This window comes from Pteronotus mesoamericanus, unplaced genomic scaffold (assembly GCF_021234165.1).
Source record: "Pteronotus mesoamericanus isolate MK-2021 breed Mesoamerican mustached bat unplaced genomic scaffold, CSHL_Meso_final contig_90, whole genome shotgun sequence".
In the NCBI taxonomy this organism is placed as follows: Eukaryota; Metazoa; Chordata; class Mammalia; order Chiroptera; family Mormoopidae; genus Pteronotus; species Pteronotus mesoamericanus.
The window spans coordinates 25867759-25890528 of NW_026555277.1; positions in this window are offsets into that span (position 1 = coordinate 25867759).

Consider the following 22770-nt stretch of genomic DNA (forward strand, 5'->3'; position numbering starts at 1 on the left):
AGTTCAAATAGCATCCTGATACATAAAGATGATGTAATGGGAGGGGATTAGCATGCCAATCCCCAAACTGTCTCTTAGTGACAGCTACACATCAAATCCAAGGCTGGAAAAAAAATTATTGGTTTTAGAAACATTTATTGAGTGACTACTTTATACCAGACCCTATGTTAGATTTGAAGCCAATTATGTGAAAAGGGAAATAAGATTTGATGAAAAAAAGGAAACAAAAATAAAGAAATTGAGCATTAAGCAAACTTTCTGTGTCAATTCTCTAGTGTTAGAATGTAAACTACTTAAAAATAAGACAATATTTAAAGATTTTGATATTTGCTGGATAAATATTTTGTTAGATTTAGGTTGTTGTAGCTAATATGTGCTCTTTCTCATCATAAGGCTTTCTCAATATATGGGGCCCTGTAGCAGACTTGGGAGAAAGTTTCTTTATGCCATTCTGGGTTGCCGTTAATTATCTCCATTTTTCTAAAACTTTGTTCTCAAAGCAATGACAGGCACATGTTCATAGTTCAGCTCTCATCAATATAAGAGGAAAATACACTTTGCAACACACTAAGTTCTTGCAACAATTCCCTGCAACAGATCAAATACTTGGGTTTGTTTCACAACTATGTGTCTAATATTCCCAGGAATGAATCAGGATGCCTTTAATTGAGTCAGAGAGTTTTAATTCATTACATTTTAAGCTTCTCTTGCCTCCTGTATTCATTCCAGTCCGAAAGAGTTAACACAGTTGGTCAACCTTCTATTGTAAAGATTACCAATTAGATACTTTAACTGATGACTCCGGTCCTTTTAAATTCATTTTTTAAAACTTTTTTTGCATCATTTGGGTTCCAAATTTTCTCACTGGATGTTTTGGGTGACTTGGTGTAGGACTAGCTACATGTGTGCTGGTCTCAAAAAAAAAAAATAAATAAATAAAAAGGATCTGCTTTCCAAAGAAAAATTTTGTTTTCTTCCTATTTTACATTCTTTCTTTGGCTATGAATCTAATAATACCTAGTGAAGTGGGATTTCAAATCAAAGCCCTTCCTCATAGTTTGGATTTATACTTATTCATTATACAATATGAACTGTATTCTTTTTAGGTCCTAGATACTGCACAGTGATTCAGTAGTGAGCAATGAGGAAAAGCATTCCATTTTTAAGGAGACAGTCTACTGGGAGTTTGCCACAGCAGTGGGGAAGGTGGTCAAACAAGGCAATTAGAATTTTCATAGATTTATAAGTATGAAAATAATTACACCAGAAAGTGCAGTGCAGAGTAGTAAGGTATTTGTTTAGATTTAGTAGTGAGAAGCAGCTTTTATGAAGTGCTAATATTTAAGAAAAAGTCTGAATGACATGAAAGAGCCATCCCTGCAAAGATCTGGGAGCAGATAAAACTGCTCCGGCAAGTACAAATGCCCCGTGAGAGAAACCAGCAAGTTCCAACTACAAACAAAGGGGCAACCAGAGTGAGACCAAGTGCCTCATCTTTGTTCCCAAGCATCAGGCCCTGAGCCAAAGGCTCTGTACTTCTATTAGAAAGTGAAAAACCCAGGGAGCGGAAGTAAAGAACAAGGGAAGAGGAACGTAGAAGGCAGGAAAGCCAATGTGAGGATTCTTACCAAGCTGACTGCTAAGAGTGACTGTTTGCTTGAGAGGAAACATCCTCTGAGTAACCTCATGAAAAATGAACTTAAAGAGAAAAGGAAAGAATTATTCACTGTCTCCCCTTATCAGTTGATCCAGGCTTTGTACCACAGGGTGTTAACCTCCTGCGCTTCTGGGATGCACGTGCTTTGACACCAAGAGGAAGCCTTGTTTTCTCTGCTTCAGCCTCAGTAGAGAAGCCCTGAGGCAGGTGTGAGGCACACCTGGGGGGCGGGGCATGAAGAAAATTACCGTTAAGTTGCTGTGCGGGGATTCAGTGAGGGCACACCGAGAGCCAGCGTCCACAATGGCAGCTAGAACAACAGACCCAAGGAACCAGAAATGGCATATGAGCCATTTATTGCAGAGAGTGACATTTAGATGCCTTAGCAAAATTAATCAAGGGCCAGCAACTTAGGGTCACCATACAAAGTCTCAGAGGTCTAAGATGTTATGGTACAAAGTGTAGATTTTATCCTAAGTATGTTAGAAAGACACTGGAGGTTATTAATCAGGGTACTGACATGCTCTGCTCTATATTTTAAATTGCTTGCTCCGGTTTTCACGTGGAGAATTGCTTGTCAAAGGGCAGGGATGGAACAGTTTCACCCGGGCAGTAGTCAGCAAATTATGACCCATGGGTCAAATCCTGCCCATCTCCTGTTTTTGAAAATAAACAGTTATTGGAACACAGCCACACTTATTTCCATATTGTCTGTAAGTTTTTTCACACTACTCCAGCAGAATTTAGTAATTGCAACAGAGACCATATGTCTTGAAAAGCCTTAAATATTTATTTGACCACTCAAAAAATAAAAATTTTTGCACACTGTATTAGAGTAATCTTCCCACTGCATAGTGTGAGTCACTGCTGTCCTGCCTAGGATCCTTTAGTAGTTATCAGCTCTCATTAAGGTGGATTATTACAATGACATTTTCTTGTTTGCTGTCTTTCTAATAATGGGGAAAGATATCAATGTTGTTTACTTTTCTGTTCTTTTTATGAAAATGGACTGGAATATAATTGAACAGGCAGGGGTTATGGATGCACAAGAGGTTATAACCCCATAGCTAACTCAGAGTCTAATACAGGGATTGAATTTTACTAATTTGAGTCATAAGTCTGTCTCTTCTCTACACCTTTGCGATCACAAGTGTGGTCCATAAACCTGCAGCATCAGCATCACCTGGGAACTGGTCCAAAGGACAGAAGAATCTCAAGCCTCACTCCAGATTTACTGGTCAAAGTCTCCATTTTATCAGTATCTTTAGGTGACTATATATATATTCAGAATTCTGAACACCAGATATTATCGTTTAACAGACAGAAAAAAGAATAACTCTTAGAATTTACCTTCCTCTTTATTTTGGGAGATTGCTGAAGTGACATTTAGATTGCTGGAGCTAGTTTGATGGAATGTTTAGCAGGTCACGAGTACATCTGTTTGATACACAGCTGGTTTGAAATCAATTACCTGAAGCTGAAACGCCTCTCAAAACTCAATAATGTCATAATTGCTCTTAATTGTTTCACTGTGACTTTCTCTTGCCTACTTTCTGTAGCTGGGTCCTAATAAATGGGCTCTCAAAACTAGGGAGAGCCTTTTGCTTTCCCATTGCCAGATGTAGTAAGACATACGTGAAAAAAAGTAACTTCTACCTGTAATCCATAAATATTTGGACACTGTCAATAAATAAATGATATCAGTTAAAAATGAGACAATAGAAAAGAAAACTAAGGGACTTTGGGCTCCATTAATCTACTTGTGTCACCCTGAAGTTACCCTGTAACAATGTTGTTCATCAGCAGAATTCTCACAAAACAAAAAACTTAAGCGTGTTCTGCTGGGAGTGAAATTTTGAATTAATTTGTGCATTTATTTTAGATTACTTAAGAGGAAGCTTAATTGTTTTCTTTTTGTCACGGAAAGTGTATGTTTTTGTTGGAATTAGAAATAAGGGAGAGTTATCCTTTGTCTTCTGGTTGAGAAACACATTCACAAAAAAGAATTAATACCTCACCATTTTTACCTATTGGATTTGGAGACACAAAATGTTTGTAAGCAGACATTTTCATTCCTTACTAGTTGGAATGTAAATTTATAAAAGAAAAATCAATCTGGAAGTATTAACTCAATGTATAATTAATTGTATGTGCCTTTTGATACTACAATTAGACTTTTAAATGTATTCGAGAGATGTACTTTCATAGGGTCAAAATTGTGTGTGAACAATCATTGCAGTACTGTTTGTAAAGACAAATATTTAGAAAGTCTTAAAACTAAATAAGAAAGAGTTAAATAAATTTTAGTACATAAAAGAATGAAATACTATATAGCTACATAAAATGACAAAGTTCAGAATGTATTTTTTACTGGCTGTATCCATTTTTTAGTGAAAACATCATAAAGCATGTTTTGTATACCACTGTTTTTATACAAAGAAAAAAGTGTGGCTTTTTAGCTGCTTATGTATGCATAAAACATATCTATAATGATACATGAGAAACAAAAATGAGTAAGGAGAAGATATATACTCCAATTTGCTTTTTGGTTTTAAAAACATTCAAAGAGAAATTAAATTTAAAAATAACAACAAAGATTACATCCCACAGCAACAGCAATGAAACCAATTGTAACATTCTAAGATATTGGACTAGTATTAGAAGGTTGTAAAATAATAATCTAGTTGCTAGTATATAGTCTGCTGAAGCCAATGCCAAAATTCTTCTAACCTAAGTTTAATATTGAAACTAAGCAAGGTATTTATTTTAATCTTTTCCATGGAATAGCTACACGCTGCAAAATGTTCTGGGATGACTACACTTGTTCTGAATTGTAATGAACGTGGCCATCTCGATCTATTTCGCTTGTTTGGTTCCTACAGTGTTTGCTGTTTGCACGACCAAGCTGTGCTGGGCAAATTCTGGTGGAATAAATTGCATGAATAATGAGAGATTCCCACTGTCCCCAAAATCTTAAACCTGGTTCTATTTTATGCCTCAGAGCCTTTTGGCCACTTCTTACCCTCCAGTAATTAAATTCCCAACACGCTTCCTTTTCAGGATGGCAGGCTGCAGGTGTCAGCCACCCACGAAGTGCCCTCCTGCTGGTGATTAGCCCGCACTAGTTTCCTGCAGGAATATCCTCCTTAGATGATGCAGGTTATTAATCCAGGCAGAACTATTAGATTCTCCCTTGAAAAATAATGCTTCGTAATCATTTGTGAATATTTGGAGAAGCACATCAAAAGAGAGTAGAGATAATATAATAAGCTTTTGTGAAGCTGCTGCCTGCTATCTTGGGTTTCCTTCACTTATAGAACTATATCTAAAATCCCTTTTCTCCCTCCTCACATTTCTCAAGACGTAAGTTTATACAAATCAACTATTTTCTCTCACTCAAACATGCCAGGCTGTTTTGCCTTTCTAAGCCTTTGAGCATTTTGTCTCTTCTGACAGGAAAGCCCTCCTCCCCCAGCCTGTCTTCCAAACTCCTACTTAACCTGCAAAATAGATAGAGCTTTCTCAGCGACACCTTCTGGGATGGGCTTGTCTGTGTCTGCGGCGCAATCAATCCCTCCTTGCTCTGTGTGGCTTCTAGCTGAACGTATTCCTGTAGTGACAGCAGAGTGTTGGAATTATTTTACCCTATACTTAGAGTACTCATTTTTCTTAAATCTGTCTATATTTTCTAGTGAGAGACATAATTTTCAGATTTTCACATTTGATTCACTGAAAAAAAAAAAGAAGCTACAAATAGGAAATCACATTCATACACATTTTATGATTCACTCTTATTAAAAAAGAATACTTATATGATATTGAGACTGCCCCATAAAAAATGAATTATATCTTATTGTAGCTTAGATATTCTATAAAATGGTGGTCATATCTGAGAAAGGGTGTACTTGCTTTTTTTTTTTTTTTTTTTTTTAAGGACTGCAAAAGTACTTTCAAGACCTCCCATGCATGCTTTCGTCTTTGCTTCTTTCCAAGTGGAAGAAATTCTGCTTTCACTGGGGGGACTCCAGACCACATAGATTGGGCCATATTTATCAAAGGAGGGACAGCTGGACTGCAAAGGGTCAGCACATAGCGCTGGGTTTCTGTTTCTGCCTCTTTCTCTGTTGGGACTGACATGTGGTGTCTGCCTAGATTCTAATTTAGAGTTAGTCCCTAGGCTCATTTACTTACTCTAACCTGACTCACCAGAGGCTTCCATTGATTTGTGGGGCTGAAAAACAACTTGGGAATTGACATTAATTTGCTCTCATTTCTTGCTTTACATTCTTTGAGAACCTGGTGAGGCTCAGGAATGAAACCAGCCTAAGGCATGAATCTGAAACTTCTGGTTTCCTTACCGTTATATCCTCCAACAGTATCCCAGTCTCAACCTTCCTTCTGAAGTATGTGTAATCCTTTAGTCCTCTAAACAAGTATAACAATAAAGTCCTACTATATTCGTTTCTTCTTTAAATATTTGCATGCCATTACTTTAGAGATATATTTGGGAATATCTGAAAAGTTTGAGTTGACATAGGCACCTTCTGGCTAGGTCAGTGGAACCTATCACTGCTCTTTGGTAGACGAATAGAAATTCCAGGATTTACAAATATAGGAATTCTGAGTTAGACTATTAGTGTGGTCATCCTGTGATAGAGGTAATAAAGCGTGGATATAGAGGCCCCTGAGGTATACATTATCCACTAAGGAAATTCTCCAATTTTTCTCAAGGGTTCAAGGCCTGAGAGTTGACAATATAAATTATGTCATAAATTCTAGAACATAGCTGAGCATAGATTAATCATTCTATAAAAACCTTGTTTATTGGTGAATTGTGGAGTTGAGTGCTTCGTCTTTTTAACACCTGACACAAGTATAAGAGGGTACCCTAATTTATAAAGTTTGAAGAGTTTTTTTCACTTCCTCAAGGATATTTACCAAAGAATAGAGGAAATTTTATTCCAAGACCTCGAAGACAATTTGTATCCCCAAAATTCAGGTGGATTAATCTTCAAAGAAAATATATCATTAGTGAGACCCTGAACAGAATACGGAACCTGGTGCAGTGTAAAGTGGAGACTTGTTTAAGACTTAATATTGTACTTATTGCCAGAGGCTTTGACAATAGTGTCATTTTAGGAACCAAATGAATAACATATAAAAAAAAGACCCTTAAAGTGACTTTATACCCAGGCTGATCTATGTAACTCATTATAATATCAAATTGCAGGTGTAAAAGAAAGGTCTTAAGCAACCATCAAGCAAGAAGACATTTATAAATGAGTCAACATATAAGATCAAATAATAAAAGTATTCCTTTGACAAGAAACAGCCTTTTTATGTGGAATTCAGAAAGCCATGCAAGCTGTGGATTTCCTTAAAAATAGAAATGTCTTTGTCTCCTTGACATGGATGTGCCTGGCTAGTAATTTAGAATCGTGATTTTTTTTCCAGAAATATGCAAGGTCTGTCCAGCAGGTATCCAGCCATGTACTATGAAAAACAGACACATGTATTGAAGAAGATACAAAATATAAGAAACATTGTACATAGGACGATGTTGCCTCAGTCCTCTTCAAAGCAGGCACCTTGGGACCTCACAGAATTCTCCCAGTTGCCATCACTTTCCTTGTCGTATTTTCCTGAATCTCATCAACAGTCTGAGATCTCTACCCTTTCAAAGGTGATCTTAATTTTGGGAAAAACGAGAAGTCACAGGGTGCTAAATCTGGGCTGTAGCGGAGCTGAGTCACTGGGTGATTTGATGTTTTGCCAAAAAACTGCAGCAGATGTGATGCATGAGCATGTGTGTTGTTGTGATGAAGCTGCCAATCACCAGTTGCCCATAGCTGTGGCTCTCAATCATTCAAATAGTTTCCATGGAGGAATGTTCACACTTAATGCAAAATTTGATGCAGATTTGTTGCTCTATTAGTTCAGTCATTTTGAATGTGATGGCCACACAGTACACATGCACACACAAAGGCATCTACAGCCCCCACTGACTAATACAGTGAAGTCATTATTCTTCACACATGTGCATTCCAGTTCACTCTCCTCAGCTGCCAGGCTACCTCAATGGGGCACAAACTGTTCTTGCTATGTTAACAATGGCTGGACTTTTTCCAGACAGACTTCTTATACCTTGCATGGAAAACAGCAGCTTTTGTTTTAGAAAACAAGGATATTGTAATTTACCATGAATGGACCAGGGATTTGCTGTGGTCTGATCAACATGTATTGGTGCTGTTGTCACAGATAAGAAACCATGCAGAAAAGAATGCCTCCTTACTCATAACTCCTGCTTTCCCAAAAGGATCATGGTGTTTTTTTTTTTTTTGTTTGTTTGTTTTTTAAATTTTTCTAGAAGGGAAGCCAAGGGACCAACCTAAATTTCAATGTCAGTATAACCTTCCTAGTCCTCTGATATTTCACTGGCAACTAGCTTTCCATTTGTAATTGGAGTGAGATCTAGCTGTCATTGCTCTATAGGCAGGATCCATGGAGAATTGCTGTTCAAATTGGAAAGGAGTTTCTGCTCATTAAAAGCAAAAGAAACCAACTGTAAATAGCATGGCTGTTAGGAAGAACGACATGTATTGGTTATGCTGATCCCAAGGGCTATTCTCTAATTCCAAAGGGGGCAAAGGGTGAAGCAGGAAGAACATCTCTTTCCTTTGGCTATTAATATTCAACTCATAGGAGGCCCTAAAGATGCAATGCTCAAAACAGAGATCTTTTGATGATCAGAAAATAATATGCTGGTGTAAAAATTTTTGGGTAACAGGGGAAATAAATCAGGAGTTTCCTTTCCTTTAAAATAACTTTCTATATTTTCCTGTCTTTTCATAGTATTACTCTGATTCATAAGTATAATGATTAATTGAGAACCTTTCATATTCCTGTCACTTTTAAGCATTTTTGCATTTAATTACACTCATAACAAGTGAATAATATGTGAAAATATTTAAGATATTTGGCTTTAGAAGCAGATTTCTGAGGTTCAAATAAGTGAGACCTTAGCAACTACTTATTGATCCAACTTATTCTTCATTTTCCTCGTTAGGAAAATTAGCACAATGATGGCAGTGCTTACCTTATAAGGCTATGATGAGATTTAAATGCAATTATCCATATATATATATATATATATATATATATATATATATAGCCTGGAGTATATTAATCCCTTATGTGTTATTATTATTCTCTTTAATAATTTTACAGATGAGAAAATTGTACATAAGAGTCTATGAGAGGCTCAATATTTTCCCAAGACCAGTGAATGTGCTGAAGGGGAGTTTAAACAATGTCAACCTTCTTTACATATTTTAAATTCTATTTTCAATTTTCATAGGATTGTTGTGAGTTTGAAAAGATTTGATGTATGCTCTAAGTGCTCAATAGAGAGTAATTTAATTACTTGTCTAGCTGAATTCAGATAGACTCTCTAACTTTCAATAATTTCTCATTACAAAACTTTCTGTATTTTTGTATTTATCTCTATTGCATTAGTATTTAAATACAGCATTTCCTGTGGTTTTAGCAGATAGATACACCAAAGATCATTAAAGCTACAGATACTAAGGTCCCCCATATTCCACAATGATATATTAGGACGTCCAGTGAGAAGCTGAAAGAAGATGGGTCAAAACTAGATGTACTAGCATTAGATCTTTATACATTCCCAGTGTATATGCAAAGTAAAAGAACAATTTATTAGTCGAACACCAGAAAGGCTTTAGTACCACTTAAATATTTTACCCACCAGAACAAATTAATTCGTCCACTGTGAAAGGAAGAATGAATCCCTTCTCTGCTTAAATTCTTCTGAGGTCAGTCAGCCTATGTGATAAACCAGTAATATACTCATAGTTTCTTTTAATATATTCATTGTCTCCACCAAAGTATAAGCTTTCTGGGGCCAAGAAAATTCCTTCTTTCTTTATTGATCGTCAAAATATATATATCAGAGTCTATGCTTCATCAAAATTGCTGACAGATTGGAGGTCTAATTAGTTATTCAAAATGGCCTAGACAATTATCAACTCATTAAACTAGACTATCTTGGGTATCACTGAAAAAAATAAGACTTTGATATAAATTATAAACTACATGTACATATCAGGATTTCTGCTTCAGCAGCTCACTGGACAAAGTGCATACATCCACAAGCATCTCCCTCTGACTTTGCAAGCATGTGTATAAAAAGCTAATTGTGGGCAGAGTCTTGTCCTTAGTATCATTAACTGAATATTATGCACCCCATGTGTTTCACACTCAGATGTTCATTCTATCACTTAATTATATAAGCTTGGAGAAAAATTAAGTTGATGGATGATTATATCATAATTACCTTTCACACGGGTAGAAAGGAAATGACATTGGTAACTTCAATATTGAACAATGGGTCAAACGGTGAACTCTATAGAGAAAGCACATCAGTTCCAGCTTGTGTGGTTCAACAATAATGCAGCTAACGTGATGAGAAATTAGTATAATAGTTGCGCATAGAAATTAGTTAATGTTTAAAACATGGGAAATTGCACATAAAAATTGAGATATTCAGCTTCAATTTAAAACATTGTTAAACCTGGCAACACTTGACCAGTATATTCCATAGCCACCATTTCTTTAGTCTATAAACAGCTGAGTCCTTTATACTGGAATCGAGCCCTTCAGATTGTTATGGTTTGCTGTAGCCACAACCCTTCACACAATTTATGCATAAGCACTTACACGTGTCCTGTTTCAGCCATGTCTCTTTCCTGACCATGCACTCTACAACCTTTTGCCCAAAGTATTGATTTTAAGTCAAGAGCTGATGTGTTGAAACATTTCACCTGTTCTTTCTGATTTCACAGAGTGCAAATTAGAACAGGATGAATTACAAATGTTAGATGTACTACTTCTCATAAATATGCTCACTGAAAACACCACTAATACATTATGGCATTTATTCATATTGACTCCAAAGATGACTGCAGAATCATAACCTTTGGGATCCAGGAAATTAAGCTAAATGCTCAGAATTGGAATATGCTATGCATGAATTATCTATTGGTGTATAACCATATACCACAATCTTAGGGACTTAATGCAACACACATTTATCATTTCACAGTTTCTGTAAGTCAGATGCCAGAATACAACTTAGCTGGGTCTTCTGCTTCAGGGTCTTACAAGGTTTCAAGCCAGATGTCACCTAGAGGTGGATTCTTATCAGAAGATTGACTAAAGGAGAATGTGTTTCCAAATTCAAATGGTTTTGGCAGCATTCTAATGCAATATTCTGTGTTGACGGTCAGCTAAACCTAGAAGTACATGGTATGCAGCTGGAAAAAAATTCATGGGGACGTTTTCGGCTGTTCTTTTTTGAGATGGTGTAAAATTGCATAATGTGCTTACATACTTAAATACTTATAAACTCTCTTATTTTTAGGAAATGTTACTAAAGAAATTATCAACAAACGCACAAAACTTAGCTACCCAGTCACTTAGCACCATGCTGCTGGTGATAGTGAAAAATGATAAATGATTGACATGTACAGAAATATCATATTATTAAAATGGTTTAGCATGCAGCTATTAAAAATATGGGGCTGTCCAATAGTCAATTTTGAACTATGCTTTGAGGAGGATGTGGTTGTCTCGAGGGCATTTTGTTGGCTGTTTAAGAAGATGAGGGCAAGTCAGGATTATGCTTGTTCTCCATGCTCACTTAACCAGATCTCAATTTTGTCTGTTTGAAAGATTGAGTTTCTGAGTAAGATGTCATTTGGTGGGCAGCAGGGGGGAACCCAACAGTTCTTGTTATGGATTGTGTCTCCCAAAAGTTGTTCAAGCCCTAACCCCACAGTATGTGTGAGTGTGACCTTATTTGGAAATACGGTCTTTGTCGATTAACAAGTTAAGATAAGAGCATTAGGGTAAGCTGTACTCCAATATGACCACGTCCTTTTAAAAATGAGAACTTTGGACACAGAGGCAAATAGGGCGAACATTGTGTGAAGATAAAGGCAGAGACTGGAGTGATACATCTATCAGCCAAGGAGTGCCAAACATTGTTAGCAAGCCACCAGAAGCTAGGAGAGAGGCATAGAAGAGACGCTCCTTCCCAGCCTGAGAAACAGATCAACCCTGCCAAGGCTTGTTTTGGACTTCCAGCCTCCAGAACTGTGAGAGAATAAATTTCTGTTGCTTAAGCTACTAATTTGGTGATACTTTGTCATGGCAGCCCCAGGAAATTAATATAGTTCTACCGCTAAAAGAAAGTTTCTCATTTCCTGAAAAGCAATACACACATTTAACATACCTTTCCTTCGGATAACTTTATAAGGTGCTCCCTGGCACTTAAGACTCAAGGATATGGTATATGGGTAAGCCAAGTCCCATCAACCCACCCATGAGGTTCAGGAAAAAAGGGAACTTGGGTGATCCATAGGCTTCTTTTACCTTACCCTCAAAAGCGATTTTAACCCAGTTCCTATAATACACGCTGCTCTGTCCCTGGAAAAAGCACTCCCATACAATATATGACAATAATGAAACATGTACCCCAAATGAGTCAATGATAAAAGGTGATGATATATCATTAGAATAGCAGCCAAAACAGAGGCATTAAAAAAAATAGAAAGAATACAATGGAATTGTTGTACAAGAGAAGTGACAAATAAAACTACAAAAGTCACTGAGATATTGGCATGCTGCACAAAAACATAACATTTGGAAAGAAAGCATGATTTCCAATGATACACTTATGGACTAGAAGATGAAATGCAAGAAATATCTTATATAAAGCAAAATTGACTAAAGATGTGAAAAAATGAGAGAAAATGTAGGAGACCCAGCAGACCAAGTATGGTTCTAAGACATCCAGAAGGAGAAGAATCCCAGACAGGAAGAGAGGAGATGAGGCAGCCTTGAAATATTTAAAACTTACCCCAAGCTAAAGTTATCACATTATTAAAAATTACCCTAAAATAAAACAAAACTAATATAATTCATCAGAACAGAAAAGCTCACATGGCATATTGAGTTGATAAAAAAAGATACATATAATCATAGCTTTATACATTTCCTGAATTATTAAAAAAAAAAACAAAACAACTCTTCAAAGTTCCAAGAACACTAGCAAAGGCCAAATCTTATTAGACACACAGGCAGATGTTGAAATTAAGAACAATGTAACTAAAAGGAGAGAACAAGAAAAGACTTTTAAGAATAACTATAGTTATTTATTCTTTTTTTTTTAATAATCTACAAACTCCCTCCTACACCTCACCAAAACATACATATGGACACACACATGCAGTCATACTCACACAAATACTATGTTATGGGGCCAAGGTATTTCTAAAATGTTGCATGTAAAAGGTATTTCTGCTCATGCAAGTCCTAGACAAAAATGTCTGCTTTGTAATAAGCTTGGGGTGTCATATTGTGCCATCAAGTGGCACATTAATTTTATAAAGACAATGAAGTTATTTCAGTTCTACCTTCCAGTGGTCATAGTTATCACAATACCTGTTGACTGCAGGCCCAGAGCTACCAAGCGAGTCCCGGTGTAAATAAAACATATCCCAGCCATTTGGAAATTTCAAAATATTTTTAAAAGTTCAAATTCATGATATTTAGATGTATTCATGTTGAATTTGAAATCTTTGGTGGGTTGTTTCATTAATTGAAATCTCGAGTCTTTTTCCTCAAAGTTTGGTGTGATTTAAGGCATTGTTTATTGTTCTGTTTGCAGTTTCTAATTCATTCTGGAATATTTTAAACAAAATGAGCCAAGACAAAACTATAGGGTGAGTCATATGAGACCTTCATTTGATTGATATTTATTAACCTCTGAAATAGTAATTATCAAATTTTATTGTTCAAAAAGTTGCATACAGGTTCTTGCTAACACAACAGATTTCCAGTTCCAAGACAGACTATTTTGAGCAAGACTTGGAAACATGCATTTTTTAAGCAACTAAGCGATTCCTTGCAGGAAGTCCTTGTACCTAACTGTGTGATTTATTCCTGAAAGGGAAATACTCTCAACCTAACGCGTAAATCTAATGAGGCAGGCAGCCTTCGTCTTCAGATCATCACCTTCCACTACCCACATTTCCCACATTTTTGACAAAGTTTTTCTAATTTCTCTGCCCCTCTGGGATTTATTGTTAATCTTGTTCTTAAATGTACTCCCTTTCTTTCTTTCTTTCCGGTCTCTAGAGTTCATGTATCCACAGGAATCAACTGGTGGTCAAGACGCATTTCTTCATGTCTGCATTTCTCTATGCTTGGGCTGCCTTAGCAAAGTATCGCAGACTGGGCGGCTCAGACAAGATATTCATTTTCTCACAGTTCTGCAGCCTAGAAGGCTCAGATCGAGTTCCAGGGCAGGGGTCGCTTCTAGTGAGGGCTTTTTTCCTGCTGCCCCGCCTGCTGTGCTATCACATGGCATTTCCTCGGTTTGTGTGAGTGGAGAGAGCAAGATCCCTGGTGTCACTTCTCATGCATAGTTCCACCTTTACATCCTCATTTCACATTAACTACTTCCTTAAAGGACCCACTCCAAACATAACCACACCGGGGATTGGGACTTCAGCATGAATTTCAGAGGACACCAACATTCAGTCTGGAACCATGCCATTCTCCTTTTTGTCGGTCATCCTCTGGCATGGAGCCCCCTTACATCCGTGGAACCCACAAAGAAGGCAGGAAGGAGGCATACGCAGGTTCCCAGCACTCTCCTTCCGACAGGACATACTCCCCTGGTCTTGCAATCCTGGGCATCCACAATCCTTTCAGACATTTATCATTCATCGAATCTCTTGAGAAAATTCAACATCTGCCACTATTATAACAATTGCTTTGCCTTGTTTCTAGACACTTGGAAAGTGTTTTAATTTCATGAAATGCATTTCATATTAATATTTCTATCACTTTTCAGTGGCTTGCAAACCCCTGGAGATCCCCAGCAATTATATTTATTCCACCAGGTGTGAGTTTTAATAAGAGAGATCCTAATTAACTAATTATTAAATTGACTAAATATATACCTCAGCTGACTCCATGTAACTGAGTATGGTGTTTGTTTGCATACATGTATGGGTATTTATAAACACCCATGCTTTCTTTTCACTTTTTTTTATAGTGTTGTCATGCAAAATCTTTAAAAAAGTACATGGCAAGAAAATTAATGTCATACATAGATGAGGTAATCCAAAGCGAACATTCTCCTTCCTAGTCACTGGGAGAGTGATCCAGGATGAATTAAAAATTCCATTCTTGACTTTCCTCATCTGTAAAATAAGCATGTTGGATTAGATAGTCTGTAAATCCTTTTAAGCTTTTAATTCTATGCTCCTGTGATTTTATGAACTATCTATCTATTCTAACTGACCAGGCAGGAACCCGTAGGTGGATTTCTATGTACCCAACAGAACCTACCAACGTGCCTTACATCAAAAGAAAAGTAAAAAGACAACATTAATCTCTCCAGAAGTTTCCATGCATCATAGGAAGGATATAGGTGAAATGCTAGAACAACTCTAAGCTTCATTTTGAGGGATTTTATTCCTGTGGGTCATATCCACAGGCTTTTCTGCCCCATAGTCCTGGTGGCAGGACATGCATTTCACAGTAAAGTGAACTTTATTATAAGTGCAGTGCAGAAACTGGAGAGGAAAAGAAAAGCAGGGTTAGGGAAGAAGTTATCTTTTGGCTCCATATGGAGGCTTTGGTCTGTCTGATCATTATATTATACAACACTCTGGTCACTTTGCCATGTAAAGAGGGACTTCATTTCTTGTCTCTATTTTCTCTTGAATCATTAGTAAAGTTTGTTCCTATGAAGGAGTGGAGTTGTCCAGATGCTTGCGTAGTGTGATTTTAGAAGTGTTACCAAAAGAACTACCATAAAAATGCATTCCACAGACTGAGTTTAGACTTTGATTATTTCTTGCCTTGAAAATCTGCAGCAAGATTTCTAACTGGTTTGCGGTCTCTACTCTGGCAAGAGTAAAGTTTTGATCAGTTTAAGAGCTGCAGAAAAATCCCACTGTCTGATTAAGAGAGTTGGAAGCCCAACCTGGGCCAAACAACATTTTTGATATTTATCAACTACATACTATTTATTAAGCTATTTATTAAGTGCTTGATATATTTAGGTGGGCCTAACCTAAGCTTCTAGCAAAACAAAACAACTCAAGGGTATTTAATATTATTTCTATTTTGTATTTTTCTGCATCTTTTCTAACACTGCCCCTCTTCTGGAAAAAATTCTTTTCACTTCTCTTTCACACAGATACATACCTACATACCTACAAAACTCAATATAAATCTAATTTATATGTATTTGAATCAATTCCTTTGTTTCACCAGACAATAAAAGAATGGCCTTTCTAATTAATTTTGTTTTTAAATTACAAGGCGACAATACATTTTTTTGTAACAAAAAAAGAGAGGTAGCATGTGAAAGAAAAGTAGAATGTCCTCTTTCATTAATCTCCTCACAGCACTTTTAACATGCATTTTGTTTATGAATAGAATGCATTCAGGAAAGACAAAAACCACGAATCTGAAACCTGGTGAATTTTCACAAAATGAACATACCCAGAAATCAGGTCCCAGATCAAGAAAGTGTATTAATAGCAAACCAACAGTCCCTATTTCTCCTACTGTTACTTCCCTGCAAGGGTAAAGACTACTCTGATTTCTATTATCTTAGACTAGTTTTCCCTCTTTTGAGCTATTGTCTTGTATCTGACTTCTTCTGTTCAGCATTAAGTTTGTGAGATTCATTAATGGGCTTGCGTACATTTTTGTTTATACATATGTACGCATGCATATATATAGTACATTCACATACATATAAACATACATATACAAACATACATACGTAATTTATACATATGCATTTCATTGGAGTCTGCACCAAGAAATTGAAATGCTAGGTATACAAATGGTGAATTTTAGTGGTTACTACCACTCAACCGTGGTTGAAAAATTCACATTCACAGCATCTGTTTTAAGTTTCCAGTTGCTGAAGGTTGGTTGGATCCAGGCGTGTTATACATAGTTCTCATTCTTATTGAATCAGTGTGCTACCTAGAACATCTTCTTATGCCAGAGGAGGAATTGCAAGAGCAATGAGTGGAAACACACATTGCTCTTCAGGCCTTGGTTAAGAACCAGCATACTGATTTCTTTTCATATTTCATTAGCTAAATGAAGTCACATGGCCAAGCCCAACATTAATATAGGCTCCATCTTTAGTGGATAGAGCTGAAAATTCACCTAACAAATATGTGGATACAAAGAAAAATGAACATAGGGAATAACAATGCAGTCTACCACAGCTTGCTCTTGATGACATTTATTTATATTCCTCCAACACGAAATGTACTCACTCCCCAAGACACACTAAAAGTCTTATCTTATCCCGGTACTAGGACCAAAGAACAAATTTTATGTTCTATGTTGGGTCAGAATTTTCCTCCTCCTATTTGAAATCTTTCTTGGAGTAAAAAAAGTCAGTCCTATACAGGATTAACACAGGGACAGGGTAAACTAAACCAGTGAACACTATTAGTCAGAAGAGTGGCATATAGGGAACACATAACAATCACTGATTCTTAGAAATTCTGAAATCAGGCTGCACAAATGCTGCTGCAAATGACTATCCTTGGGACATGGCCTGCTCCTTGATCGGGCGGGCACGAGGCTTGCTCTCCCAAGGGTAAGTTCAACCATTCCTACACTAGACAGACAGCGTGGTGATTGATTATGTTAATCAAATCTTGTTTTGCGTTTTTAGCTAATCATATATTGAGTTGGATGTTGAAAGAAAAAATTTTTAAAAAGAAAGAGAATCCACAAACGGGAGAAGTGAATATGTGATAACCTTAACCACTGGTGTAGGGTAGAGACTATCTCCTTTAAATTATGGAATCATTAACACAGTAACTAGGAACATGATTCAAGGTATCCTGTTCCAAAATGCTCATCAGGCATATTACATGATATATAATGAACTTGGAAATGGTGCAGAGGGCTCTCAAACACGCCTCATTTTCACTAGCCTCCTTTGATTCACAGGAATGTTAATTGTATTTTGTTAAACGTATGCCACATTTGGTGTGTTCACACAGCATTTTATTTCTATATGGTTTTATCTGCTAACAGATGAGGCAGAATGTACCCCTAAAAACCCTGCCACACTCACATTCTTCCAACCATTTCTCTCCAGTATATGCTGATGTTACCGAATGTGGGCCCATTGTGGGGATGGGGGAGCCCCAGATGTTATTACCAGAACAATGTCTCTCCTTTCCCCAGGGACCCTCTGTTCTAGGTCCTTTGCCTGCTGCCCTTAAAAATTATGGCTCTCAACGGCAGAGTTTGGTGAAAAGGAAAGGAACTATTTATTCAAAAGTTATACAGGTTTTGATTAATAGCTCAATGTCATGGTTAAATCTCAAAATCCTTTTAGAACACCCACCAACACACACAGTCTTGCCTTCCCTCCTTTGCCCAGACAGGCCAGTCAGGGGTACCTTCCTTCAGAAGAAAAAGAACAGAAGTCTGGAGCTCAGCTAGGCAGGCCTCTCCCTGTTCCCACCACCATCCTCTGCATTGCCGCGATCTCCAGTTCTTAATTCAGAGCCACGTGGCACCTTCTCATGGCCCAGTAGCAAGAGTCCTTTCTCCCTTTTCTTCCTGTTTGGTCTTCTCATTGTTCCCTCACAGCGTGGAGCAAACCATCTCCGACCTCTCGTGCACACACCCTGTAAAGGGCGGTGGTGGTGGGGACCTCCTGCATGGCGGCCACATCTTGCTTTCCTGCTTCCTAAGCCACGTGGTCAAGGGAGTCCCTACTCTGCTCCCAAAACCGTATGGTCAAAGGCCTCTAGCATGGCTGCTGGGCCTGGGTCCCAACCCTGGCAGGAATCCTTCCCCACAACCCCATCTCTGACTCCTTTGGCAGGCACCACAACCGGGGAGCAGCCTTCCTAATTACACCCTGGGTTTAAGTTATGCAAACCTTTCTGGTTAGCCTTATTGATATGCAAAATAACCATCTTTGCAAATAAGGTATGAAGCTAGCCTCTTGTTATTGACATGCAATGTAAATCTCAATGCCCTGCTTGTCAGGTAAGAAACTGGCCTGTTACTGACATGCAAAATGACTCTCAGGGGCCCTGTTCCCTGTCTCCCATCCTCCATGGTGGCCGGCCTGGGAAAGGTGAGAATATCCTACGTTTGTCTAGGATACCCCAAGTTCTGGACCCCATTACAAATCTCCTTTAAGGAGACCTAGGTGTACCCTATTACACTGACTCATTCATCAGAATTTAAGTGGTGCTGGATTAAGTTTAGGTTGAAGCCCTGATAACAATGCGTCAGCTTTGTTTTGCCCCTGTTTCCTTAGGGTTTCTGACTAAGAACCTGCTGTATTCTGTTGAACCTAATACTTGGACAGCTCACACACTTGAATCTTTCTTTCTTCTGCTTTTTAGTTCATATGTGCTCAAGTTGTGATCTTCCCCCACAGCAAAACTAGAGTTCAACAGATAAACTGATGGGATAGTGATTCATGCCCTTCTGGTCCCTTCAATATCTGCCAATTACTTCTCTGTGGTGCAGCACAGGCTTTCAGGAGACAGACTCTTAGATTCTTGGCCTCCTGCTCATAACCAGGGTAATTAACTGTCTCTAGGGTAAAAGTATTTTGGGGGGATTAGTTTTATCTCTATGAAGTTTTTCCTCGGCTGAATCTTAGTTATTCTTTTCTATATTGCTGCCACATAAAAACAGATGATTTCTGTATTATGTTCAACTTTACTTTTTTTGTTATGGGTGTGTGCACTGACCTCATACTTTATTCTATACACAAGTAGAAAACTTTTCTTTTATAGCATTCATCAAAACACTCTATTTCATTTTATTGTGTGGTAATAATCTTCCTATATCTATCTATTTCCTTGAAGACTCTGAGGCCAGGAACTTCTTGAGGGAAACAATTGTTAATTGAATATTTTATGGTCTATGTGATTCATAATAAATTAGATATTTTATACTTTTAAGGTTGAATTACAGCACAGATTCCTTTGGGAATACAATCAATCATGGGGACTCCAACCAGAAAAAAATGATCATATGCAGACATGTTACAGAACCCCACCAGTGCTGTTCTGGAACAGCTGTGGGGTTCGATTACTTGACTCCAGGAAGGATGACTCCCAATGCAAGAGAATAGCGAAAAAGGAAAGAGGTTATTTATTTAAAGGTTATACAGGTTTAAAATAATGGCAGATGTCTGCCATTCAGTTCCGCTCCCTTTTAGCACCACCCAAAAACATGTCATCCTGCCTCCCTTTGCCAAACCAGGCCAGTATCAGAACACGCCATTAAGAAAAGCAGAAGTCTGCAGATCAGCACTCCTGGTCACAGTTCAGCTCCAAGCATCTCCCATGAACCCGGGTGGCTAGGTAGGTCCCCCGCAGCTCCGTCAGCTTTGCCACTGTCTTCTCCAAGCAGACTCCAGTCTGAGCGGTTGGGCAGGTCCTCTTCCGGGACATTGGACTTCTAACTTAAAGACCTTTTCTCTCTTATTCCAGACCATGTGGCTCTTTTTCTTTTCTTTCTTTATTCCTTCCTTCCTTCCTTCCTTCCTTCCTTCCTTCCTTCCTTCCTTCCTTCCTTCCTTCCTTCCTTCCTTCCTTCCTTCCTTCCTTCCTTCCTTCCTTCCTTCCTTCCAACAGTGTGGCTTCTCTCTGACTCCCGGTAGACCTCCTCTCTCCTCTCTAACACTCCAGATGTCATGGCAGACCCACTTCTCTTTTAGCCCACCCTCATTTAAATGCTCGCCGGGAACTTCCTTTGTGATCTCATATCTGGCCTCTCCTATGATGTGTTAGCATCCTCCATTTTTCCTGTTTCCCTGTCCCTTTTACCTTCTTTCAGCTGCCATCTTTAGTCAGGCAAGAGTTCCCAGCATCTACCCTCTGCCACTCATGCAGGCGCTATATCCCAGCTATGTCATGAGTCCCTGAATGTTCTCACAGTCACATACACAATTACCCTAGGCAGCAGCTCCCTCCCCTTCAGGAACACAAGGGCTATTAACTTGCTATTGTTATGCAATGTATCTTAAATGCCTACCATCCACTTTCCCCTTCCCCCAATCAAAGGTTGTGGGACATACCCTCTGCACCCCATTACAAACATATACTCAAATATTTGAATACAACTCTTGTAGGTTCGGTAACCACTCAGTCCCATCCATGAGATAACTAGGCTTTAGAGACATGGGGTAAAAGCCCTTACAAATGAAGTTACAGACAAACCAGTTAGTGACTTGTCTAGTTCCAAGTACCATTGTATTAGACCTCTGGGTCACAATGCCGAAGCTTTATGTTTCAACAGCTACTATTTTAAAATGAAAACCAAGTGACTCATAACATAATATCTTTAATAAACATTTGTGGAATCTGGCTAACATTTAATTTTCCTTGCTGAACTCAGCGTAATATGCCTTGGAAAATTTTATCTTTATTTACTTTATAGTAAGTCAAGATGTCCAGGCTACCACGATAAAAGTCAACAGGTACTCTTTCGCTAGAGTGGTCCTTTCTCCAGCGAGTACTTCTGAAAATTTGGACAATAACCTTAATTTCATCAATTGGATGCTTTCTTTCAGGACACTGACACTTCACCTTAACAAGGGAAGAATAGAATTAATGGCTGACCTGTGTTCATTTTGGTATTGGTGCCTCGAAGTGATATAAGAACTGTTCCATTACTAAGGCTTTCTAGAATTTCCCATTGAAATTTGTTCCATTGTTTTTCCTCTATATTGAAACGTCCCTCAATATATCTTTTGAATAAACTCCCTCTCTCTTTTTTTTTCACTTAAAGTTGTTAGTTACCTAGCTTCACCAGATAGACACTATAGCATATTATCAGTCATTGAACACTATCCAATCATAATCATGACTCCTCATCATCCGCTTCTTTCCAGAGCAAGCAGAATGAATCATAGATCACAGGTAACAGGATGGGAATATTTTAACTGGGGAGGGGAAGACAAACCCCATGGAAAGGATAATCATACAACATACCACATGGGGGCAGCAGATATTGCTATAAATTGAAGAGATTGCCAAATTCGGTAACCTTGTCCATTGTTTTTTAAACTTTGATTCCCAAATTTCATTTATTTTTAGAGTTTCAGAAAAGCTATTGCTCTTATTTTTCTGTGTAATTCAGTTTGTAACTTGTTTCCATGCTACTTACTAACATTTCTTTTTTTCTTCCCCTGGCACTGAGATTCCCTTTACTTATTTATTTCTTAATTATGTTTTTCAATTGACAATTTATAGTTGACACTCAATATTATTTTAAATTAGTTTCAGGTGTACTGCACAGTGGTTAGATAATTATATAATTTACAAATTGCTCCCCCCGATAATTCAAGTACCCACATGACACCATACATAGTTATTACAATATTATTGACTATATTCCCTAGGTGGTACTTTACATCCATGACTATTATACCCATCAATTTGTACTTCTTAATCCTTTCAACTTATTATCTTTATCTATAGGGTTAATTCTGAGTATGGAGTACTTCATTAACATCACCATTTTTATCATCTTTATCATCTCTACCCTTCGTATCTGAGTATGTCATAATTTTAAAACAGTGTATGGTAATTAGCACATTCCTTCTAAATTGTGAGAATAGAAATCAGTACATATTACTAATATAGAGATAAGACTTGAATTTCACAGTCCAACAGTGATTAAAGATTGAGTCTCTGATCTTGCACTTTCTGTCTTTGCAAAACTTTAGATTCTTTATCTTTGTAGAAAATATATTTACATAGTAGTATTATGAAGACTAAATAAAATGGTATATGGTAAGGTGCTTGTTAGAGAGCTTGCTATGTGGTAAGAGCTAAAAAATTCTTAGAATTACTTTTTTAAAAAATTCTTTCCATTTGAAAGTTAAATAAACCAAAGCTTTTAAACATGAAAGACCTATCCAAATTCACACATGAGGTGTGAAAAGAATGGGACTATTTTTATTCTGAGTTCAGAATTCTACCACT